Source organism: Seriola aureovittata, chromosome 16 (assembly GCF_021018895.1).
Source record: "Seriola aureovittata isolate HTS-2021-v1 ecotype China chromosome 16, ASM2101889v1, whole genome shotgun sequence".
Lineage (NCBI taxonomy): Eukaryota > Metazoa > Chordata > Actinopteri > Carangiformes > Carangidae > Seriola > Seriola aureovittata.
In genome coordinates, this window is record NC_079379.1 from 20,714,980 (window position 1) to 20,725,946 (window position 10,967).

Genomic DNA, 10,967 nt, shown 5'->3' on the forward strand with positions numbered 1-10,967 from the left:
CCACTGTTACAGTCCAGTCAAAATTACGCTGCCTCTGCACATTGAAAAAAGAAGCTTAAGGGTCCTGACCAAGCGTACATACTTCACAACATGGGAGCGAGAACCTGTTGAACCACTATGTTTGGTGAATGCAACACTATCCTGAATAATGAGTTATGCTACTGAGATGTAAACTTTCCCAAATCCAATAGTCCAACAGACAGGAAAACTAACATCAGCCCAGCTTCCACACAGAGGATGTCCTTGTTGTGAATGGGCCTTTTTTTAAAGTATAGCCTGTAACCCCATAAATAATAATAATGTAGAAGCCTATGAAATGCTCCTTGGCCTTGAAAGTAACACTCTGTCATTACTGCAGGGAGTGAGCTGATCAACCTGACATGCTAACGTTAGCAGCTTATGACAGAAACACACAGTTCAATCCTTTACTTTTGAATCTGTGGTTTCAGAAGAAGGAAGAAAAAACTCCATCCAAACTCTTTATATATGAAGTATCTCTTATTCTACAGCAGCATTCACACTTACTCAGCATGCACATAAATTCAAAGCTTGACAGGACTGCCACCCCAAGTTAAGGTTGCTAAGCTATGACTGGAAAATCGCTGTTCAGGAAAGGTGTAGCCAAGTAATTTGACTTGGATAAAGGCTTAATGGAGGACTGGAGGGTTGAAGAGACCTAGATACGAGTATGACAGTATTTGAGGGATTCCAGGATTGGGGGGGTGTCCTCAAGGGCTTCCCTCAACAAAATGAGTTTAATTTCACAATAATTTAATTCACAAGAGCATGTCCCATTAGAGCCACAATCAGGAAGGATGGTTTAATAATAGACATCGCCATCACTGCCATTACACCCAGATACATAGCAAACAGTTGTACAATTTAATACTAAATGATGATTTGCAACAATATCATCAGGGACTAATCTGATGAAATGATTCCATGGGGCCTAATCTGAGTTTAATTGGAATCGAGGTTGAATTAAAATGTATGAATAAACAACATATCTCAATTAGCTCGAATATGAAGATTAAATGCTCATCGTGAGTCACTTGTAGAGTCATATGACAATCTGCAAGGACTGCGAGTGACTTTATCTCTGCTCCGCATAGACACACATGCTCACACTGTCACACACATGCCTGAAATGTCACTGAAGCTTCCCCTTCCTGTTAGGAAACAGAGGGGTTTGCACCCTCAGCACTGGGCACCGGTACATGTCCTTGTAGGAAGAGACACAGGGATGCTAAGAAAAGATGCTGATGTCAGAATAGTGGACATTTACCTCTCTCTCTCTCTGTCTCTCTCTCTCACTCACACTCACACACACACACACACACACACACACACACACAAGAGAGGTACTTCCCTGTCTTTCCTCTCCTTCCGTCCCTCCTTGTGAGGAGGACAGTCTCTTTACCTGATGCCAACATTTCAATCGGGACCACTTAAGGAAATAAGATGCTGCCATCTTTCTGCTGCTGTTTGCTGCCACCAGCCCACGCCACAACCTGCTACCGGAGAGGCAGCTGGAGCTTTGCTCTGTGGGGAAGTCCACCTTATAAGAATGCAACGGTCAGTCAATATCCCCAATTACGTGATGAGAACATAGTTGCCAAAATCTGCAATGTTTATCCACACTAAAAACACTTTAATTTGTTCAGTTACAGTCCGCGCCTTATTTTACAGCTCAAAAGCTAATTGCTATGCCACTGTCAAGCACCTGCTCCTGGGCTCTGGGGCAAAAATGACTCACTGATTCTCTGTTATTGCCCCTGATGCTCCTGCTCAGTGCAATGTTAGTTTTTCTACGTTGGAATATGTCCAGGCCCCAGATTTGGTGCATGGTAATTGAATTAAACACATTAATTTAAGTATATGCGGCAAGTAGGCACAAAATTAAAATAATGAAAGTCGTAAAATTTTGACCCAGGGTCCCTCTTACAGTGATAGTTCGGGTTATTTGATGTGGGGTTGTTTGAAGTACTTACATAATCACTTTATTACCTGCAGTAGATTCGGATCAGCGCCCTCTCAATTTGGAGAGGCAGCCAGGAGCATCAGCACAGAAGCTGAGCGAGGTGCTGCTGTGGCCACAAAAACATGTTTTAGACTATTTCTTTTTTCAATGCCCACAGAAAAAAGCCAATGTCAGTTTAAGTGTATTCTATGTTTTGAATATTTGAAATGTTTTGTCTTGCCATCAAACAGCCCCCTCCAACGCCACGCACAGTGTTACTTCAAAGATCAACTGTTTGAGCGGTTGGTGAAAGAGGCGACAAATAAAAGAAAGTAAAAGGGAGTGAAATGCCATTCAGAGTGGAGACAAGAGGGTTGCCTCTATAAGCCAGAGCACACAGAGGAGGAACTTTTGCAAATGGAGAATGAACGGGCTGAAAGAGAGAGAAGGGAACCTGCTGTTGAGGCTGGAGGCTAAGCTAGAGTCATTGTGTGATATCTTTTTAAATTTCATTTACATTTACCTTGATTTGTTTGGATGTTTTATATTTGACTGGTGTGAAGCACTTTGCTACTTGTATTGAAAAGTGTTATACAAACAAAGTCTTATTATTGTCATTATTATAATTAATAAGAAAGAGTCCGAGCTGCCTGGTGGTGCAGACGTGTGAGCTGTAAGTCCAACCCAATGGACCCGGACAGCTACTGCTGCCATGAGTGAGACGTGGTTACAACACAACTTCTTTCTGAATCAGAGGATGCCAGCGCCTCAGTCTTAGTCATCACCAACCGTCCAGAGCTGCCTGCCTTACTGAATGCCCAATGAATAATGAATAAAAACAAGCACCATATTTTCAAAAGGGAAGTTTAGCTCTTTCTGACTCAAACAGCCCGTCTGCGGCAAAATACAGTAAGTGCGCTTGTACGTAGGAATATGGTAGCTCAGTAGTTGAGATAATGCAGTGCCAGAGGAAAGGGCTGTTTGAAGGCAAGGTAAAGCAGTGAAATTTTTTTTAAATAAAACGTACACGTCCACTGAAGCGGACATTTTATTTAAAATGGCCAAAACACCTTTTGGCAGCTGACCCTGTCCATCACTTCTGTGCCAGTGCTCGTGGCTGCCTCTCCAAACTGGGAGGGCACCGATCCGAATCTACCACAGGTAATACACTGACTATATACAACTTCCTCACACAACCCAATGCATGTCAAATAACCCAACTATCCCTTTAAAGGCTCTTATTCTGTTGGTTGATATTGTGCTTCAGTGGTGCATATTCCCAAACACATTTTCAATCAGATCAACACAAACTAGTTGACACATCCTGGAGGTTTTTCTCTGAATGTGATCATCAGTTGATTTGAAACCTATGTACAGTCTGACAGTGAGAAACAGCCAGTGGCCAGCGGATCCACAGAGTCAGGAGCTCTCTGACAAGCTCTGTCAGCTTCATAAAGTTTGGCTCATATTCTTCGTGTCTTACAAGAGCTACAGTCTAAACTATGTCTCTGCTGGTTTCTATGTTACCCTGTAAGAAATGAACTGGTAAACTGATGCCGTAGTATTGACATTTTTGGGAAGTTTACAACCTAAAAGTTATGGCTACTAAGTCTTGCTAATGAGATACCAAAAAGGACAAGAGCAGGTTTTCACCCATCTGAGACACACAGAGGATGTCAAACCTCCTGGGAACCTGGAAGCAGCATCCTCGAACTAGATAATGACCTACCTATCTGTTCCTGGAAAGTAGGCTGCTTTGGTCCGTCGTTGACCCAGTTTCAAATTGTTACTGAGAAGCATTAACACCGGGACGGCTAAACATACAGTGTAGTTCAAATCTAATAGTAATTTAAAGCCACACCAGCAGCCTTGGCAGAGGACGTTTGCCAAAACATGATTAGTCACCTATTGCATCTACTTTGTATTGTGCTGAGTCCAATATTCACTCTCCTGTTAGCTCTGTTTTGGTCTTCACCATCTCCTGAGGGATATATCTGTCCCTTAAGCTGCTAAATGCTCCACTAAGTTCACCACCTGGTTGCTAACTAACTACAGGTAGAATACAGTGAGTTAATTAGGGACGTTTTCTCTGGAAACAGCTGCCTGCTGCTGATGGAAACAAGCATGACAGCACAGAGAGCAAACCAACACTGTCAAGTTGAAAAAAAACCCAAAGACAAATGCAGCTGTAAAACAAAAACAATGAGCTGAAAGACGCTAAAATGCTCATTAGAGTTGATTGCCGAGTCAGGTGATAATTCTCTGCGGGTTTGTCACTATGACCAACACCTCTCAGATTACACAAAGTTATTTGGTCCTTATAATCCTTAATATATAAAAACATTGATCAAGCTTTAACAATTACATTTTATTACAAACTTATTGTTCATCAGTCGAACAATCGAGCGACAAGTAACTCATAAAGAATCACATCAAGAGGCAGTATTGGAACTGATAACCTTTTACTGACCTATCAGTTTTTTCATGAGAAATAACAATATTTTCTCAAATTCACATTAAGACAATACACTGTGCTCCTCTGCCAAGCCAAGACTGTGCCTACACTTGTCCTCTGTCACTGCTGTTTGTTTCTCCATGCAGGCAAAGCATCACTGACATTAATGCCACTGCCTGCTGCTTGTGGACATTCATTTAAAATGTCCCTGCATCACCTTGTTAAGCTGTTAACAGGCCATGTGCCTGGCTTGCTACCATTATAGCCTTTAAGTTTAATTAACTGCACAATATAACAGTATACTCGCTTTAACTCACACCTGACGACAAGGAGAACTGTTAAGATTAGACTATTTCCTGATGCACAGTTTGAATTTTTCACTTGTTTCAAAGAAAAATCTGATTCTTTGGCTCCCTATACAACTTGCTGAAAACATTTTGCAGAGTGCACACACTGGGTTACCTGCTCACCTACAGTAACATACAGTGAGGAGATGAGAAAGGTGAACAGCTTTGGTCCCGTGAGATCGGATTTTAAATTGAATTGCAGCACCAAGGAGAAAAGGGCCAAATATTCATGAATGAGAGGAGATCTGATGATATCAGCAACTCTTTGGCGGTGCCTTTTTTTTTTTTTTTTTCCTGGATGGCAGCATACATGAGCGTGTGCACGTGAAAGGTTGACTATATGTGACATTGCGGAGATGCCACTATGCTAAGTTGAACGGGTTCAGTTTGGCATCAGGGAGACTTGAGTAAGGTAATGAGCTGAAACTCTTTTTTATTATCTCTATATCACACTCTTGGCACTTTTCTTTCACTTTTTCCTACTCTTCACCTCTTCCAACAGCGTTCCCTCTGCTAGACTTAAATCCTCTGTGGAGTCCCGTCCTTCTTTTGCCTCCATTTCTCTATTATTCACTTTTTTTTCCATTCTTTTCTGTCCAATTTCTACTATAATTTCTCACTTCATTTCGCCCATGAGCCTCCTTCATCTTCATTTGCATGACTCAACCATAAATATTCTTCTGCCCAGCTCACACACACACACATACAGACACACAAACATACAGTGTAATTAAACAGTTCCAGGGGCAGTTTGTGGGGTTAGCAGTGAGAGGAAGCGAGGAAAAAGTGAGCGATAACGCCACTTCAAAGCAGCTCCAGACTCGTTCCTTCCCCTGCAGCTTCAGATGGATTAAGGCCACTTCAGGCCTGTTTGTATCCCATCAGCTTCCCTTCAGTTCTTTACACAGCACAGAAAGCTCTTTAGGCCAAATGCTTCCTGCAACACTCTCTACACCCAGTGGAAAACAACCCATCAAGTACAATAAGTGGTCACTACAAACTCACAGTAAGTGCCGCAAACTCACTATAATTAGGAATATTGGAGTAATATTGTGATTTATTACTCCAATTTGAGGTTAATGTCTCTATCTTGAGTAAAGAGAAAGAAATGAGTCAGCTCTTTTAAAGCTTTGTTCACAAGCCAGCAGGATAATCATTTGAAGCAATTATCGTTAATGTGAACATGCGACAATGCGCAACAAACTTTATTACTGAGACACAAAACTGATCAGATGAATGACTAAATTATGTTTTTAGTTTCCAGGTTAAAGTGGGACATAAAAAGAATCTAAGGACATTGTTGCAGTTTTGCTTTGCATCGGATTTGGCATTTGGCATGGAAAAAAGTTTCATTGTTTTTATTATATCTGAAATTGAACTTTAAGCCGTATTTTATCATTTATTTTTTAAGTTTTTTCTTTGTGCAGAACTAAATAATTTACACAACTCTGATATTTTACAAAAACTCAGGAGATAGTATTTGTTTTCTTTAATTCATGTAAAGAATTAAATACCTACATTTTTAACAGATTTAGTTTTATTTTGATTATTTTTTATTTAGGACTTAAAGCTTCTCTAACCACTATTTTCATATTAATAATAGTGTAACCTTAGTTGATTTGGGTTTTTTAATTATAAGTTTACTGTATTAATTTATGTTGTTTATTAAGTGGTTTATTATATTATTAATTAATATTATTTAATGAGTCTATTATATAATCATTTCATTGTCGGTTGCAGCACTTTATTATTTCATGTACATAAAGTGCCATGCGCTGACTTTAACATATAGGGAGGCAGAGCCAAGCAGCCATCCAATATGGACCAGACAGAAACATACCTTTTCATGACAGCAGTAGCAGCAAATCTCTCTTAATTTCAGCGCCTGTCCTGTTTCATTATTTTCTGTCTCTCTCTTGCTCCTCGCTGCCTGGACATCTTCACCTTTCTCCTTCCGGTCAGAAAAAGTTTTAGGATTATTTTTCTTAACTGACAGTAAACATATCAAATGTGCAGTATGGAGGAAAAATGTCAATTCTACGGTAAGCTTCAGTATATTTGTTGGGAAGCACAGGAACTTGGGTCTTGAGGAGTCGTAGCATTTATTCACTGACAAACAGCCTAAAGAGCACAAACACTTTATGTCCACTGCTACACTGCTAACTAACTAGCTAACTAACCTACTTATTGCATCTGTACTGGCTCAGGTCCTGATAAAGACAGAGGGATGCTGAAATCTCCTGAGAAATGTAAAGACCTTGTACACTTTCAATCATGCCCGATCTCCTAACAGTAATGTAAAGTGGTTACAACATGGTGAACCGATCGACGTGTATTCACTCGGTCCATACAATCTCAAGTTACAGTCATCAGTTACAAAATGAGTCTAAAGTTACTGACGTAACTAGCTGTACAACAGCCGAGAGCAACAGACACAATTCTAGTAACCGCTAAAACGTCTGTCGACAACGTCAATATCACCACCCGAAATGTTGGTCGGTTTGTCAGTCGTTGCACTGATTATACTTTTAGCGAAAGAGCTAACATGGATGCTACTCACCAGGCTAACAGGAAAGTTGCGAGCTCGGCATCAAACCGCATCTCTTCACTCTCAGGAGCCGTCTCCAGCGGTGGAAAGCCACACCGAGATTTACTCGTGTTGCTTCTTTTCTTTGCTGTTAAACGTGGTTTCTTGTCGGGAGCGGTCCTTCTGGATGCAGATAAATATCGTCTTCTAGGAGGTTTAGCCATTTTTGTTTCTGTGATGGTAACTTCAAGCTCTGCTTCTTCGTGGGACTGAGGGCAGACTTGACGCGCCACTGACTCACACAGCGTCTAGTGTCACAAAGTGGTATTACAACACGAGACAGATCGGTGTTGGCTGGTGACCATGCTCGTTTCAGTAGATAACTGAGATAAAACAGATGGAGGTCTTGATCATGACATCGTCACTGTGGCTCCTTCACACACTGTTGAAAGTGTTTTGAACTTTTTAAACTAAAGTTCTGGCCAGATCTTATAGTGCACCTTTACAGCACAACCACCAAAGCTGACATTTAAAAGTAAAGCTACATGTTCTTTGCCCACATTGCAAACTAACTTAGTTTTGACACTTAAGTTAAAACAAAGACATTGAGCTTAACTTGACTGATATTGACACATTTGATGCATACAAAACATTTTGATTTGCTTTTACAGTATATAAATCTATGCTTGGAATATAAAATACAATTTTATTTTAATAATTTTTTTATTTGTATTTATTTACTCATTTTGCATTCTGGCCACGAGATGTTGCACTGTTCACATGAAGCATCGAGATATAAACCCTTTGAGGAACCACTTTGCTGAGAAAGTAAAACCCCAGATGCTGTGGGACTAACGTCAGTTGATTTCTTCAAGCAAAGAAGATACAACAACCCGGGAAATTTTACTCCCCGAGTATTTCACTTACTGCTACGTGGACTGCTCACAGAACCAGGTTTCAGTTCACTCTGGCCATGTTGGTTTCTGGCATCCGTATATGAAGTCATGGCACTGGCTTCCCAGTCACCATATGTTGGCAGTCTTTATGTTACGACCCAGCTAGGGGAAAAGGGAAGCAACATAAAACCAGGTGTTATTGGTAAATCAAAGAGGGACAAGTAATCCATAAGTTAGTTTTAAAAATGCCTGAGCTTTGTGCAGCAATAGGCTGTAATAACAAGAAAAACTGTATAGAGAATCTTTGCTATGCACGGCCACCTACACCGCCTACACCGCCTACACCGCCTACCATAGGACCACAATTTGAAAAATGAACATCATGTTGTATTGAAGAAAACTTCAAACCAGCAATTCAGACCATAAACACATGGTGAAAACCAAATCCACAAGTGTAGAGAAAAGAAAATTGATTCAAAAATGTTTATTTGAAAGTTGTAAATATTAGAAAGATATTCACTAATGCTTTTCATTTATATGTAAATTGATTGACTGTATTCACAGATATGTTTTTATTTGTGAAATTTGTTTGTAGATCCGTTTTTATATTTGCAACATATTTTTGTGAGTTTACAAATGTATTTTTTGTATTTGTGGAAGGTGTTTAATGTTTACAGACCACACATTTAGCCTCCTCACTGATTGTCAATCAGTTTATAATAATAATATTGAGACAAAATATACCTCCATACCCATCCCTCTTTCTTTTCACCTGGACAAGATTTCACATCTCATTTCCCCTTTCCTCCTTCATTCTTTTCCTCCCTTTCTCTTTCACTCCTCCCTTTCTACTCTCCTCTTCACTCTTCAAATCCAGACTTCCTCCTCTGTCTTCTTCTCACCTGTTCTCCACCTCTCTCTTCCTGATTCTTCATCACACATTTTTCTCCTCTCTTCTTCTCTTAACTTTCTTCAGCCTTTCTATTCCTGCTTCCTCTCCTGGTCCGTAGATTGTCCTGTCCTGTCCCCGTGCTCTCTTACTCATTTTCCCTCAAAACTGTGAGAAAATAAAAAAGAAAAGAAATAATAATACAAATGGCTATTTCCCCAGTACAGTACTAATAGAGCTCCATTGATTTGCCGGTCCAGTCAGAGAGACTGAGAGGAAATGAGACCAAGTTGAAGTTATAAATATAAATAATGTTATACTAAACTTCATAGAAGATTCAGGACTTTTGGGAAAACATCCCGGGTACATCCATCCGGTAAATATGGCCACCGGATGGATGTACATTACCCAGAAGCTCTCTATGATAACAGACATACAATATAAGATTAAAAACACTCAGCTAGGTTTTTTATAAACTTACTGCTGGTTACCATAGCCACACTGTAGGAATAATGTAGTGTTGTTGTTAGAGTGAGTGAGTGTTTGTGTGGAGGTCAAACAACAATCTCTCTCACCTCTTCAGTAGTTAAGATATTCTTTCATTCCCTAACACCCACATCAAATCTGCATAAACTTTCTTATCATTGCATCCAAATGCATTAACCTCTAAAGGAAGTTCCCCAAAATAAATCTCTCAGCATCATGGTCCATGAAAATAACAGATGAGCCCTGCAATAGGTGAAAAGGCAAAGTCATTTTTGTGTGCCGGATCCGTTGAATCCAGAGGTCACCAGAGGAGATTTTGCTCATCTGAACCTAACTTGAGTGATAAAACTGTCAGTGGCAGAGCAAAGAGATATGACTGTTGTCGTCTAAAATCATTCTCGTAACCTTCAGCCAAAGACAGTGAAGAGCAGAGAGGCGGAGGAGGGACACGGAGAGTGGCAATTGTGCCTCTTCTCATTGAAATGAAAGAGACATTAAGAGGCCCCTGTTAGGAATGTTAATCGCGTATCGATCCGTGTAATCTATGGCCAAGTCTTGTCCCTGGGTCCTTATATGTGACAGCAATAAGCGTCATTCTTCCACACTGCAGGAGAAACAGTGGCCCTAATTCATCCTTGATAACGTGCCCATGCGCTGTAGGACCCCTCTTCCCTCTTTGACTGGACAGCGTATATTGCTTCTATGTCCTTTTAATAGACCATATAGAATCCACATTTCCCTATTTGGATCAGATATAAAACACTTTTCATTTCATTTTATTGACCAGCTGTGGGACCCATAGGTCCTTCTATTCCAAATATGACCCCTGTGTTTTAATTATAGACCAGACACAGGACTAGTTTCCTGTTTATGGTGGGTGCACCCTTGTTTTTCTCTTTATCGACCACATAGTATAGGGAACAGTAAGTGGACCACTGCTTTGTACATATACATAAGGAATCATGCTTCCTGCTTACATTCCAGACTCAAGGAGATTTCACTGTCTTGATTTAATATGTTGGTCAAGGCCAGACAGTGTGCTGAAGGAAATGTGCTAGAAAATGATTCCACAACATTAAAACCAGTTACCGGTTTTAATATTATGGCTGATCTGTGTGTATTCTGCTGCGGGGCTTTGCTGTGGTGCTGTGCAATCATTTCACTTTACTAAAATGTAAAGACGCATATTCTTATGTAGTATTACCACAAAACAAAGTCTGATTGTAGCAGCAGTTTGCAGAAATTGTTCACTTTTTCTGATACCTGCAGGATCATAGTTTTTCCGGCAATGTAAACCCTGAATCCCCAACCGACCTACACCATCTGCCACTCCCTCTCCCTAAAAGAAAAAATCTCAGCTCTATGAACTAATCCAGTCAATCCAAGATGATTCCTTGGTAGAAATTA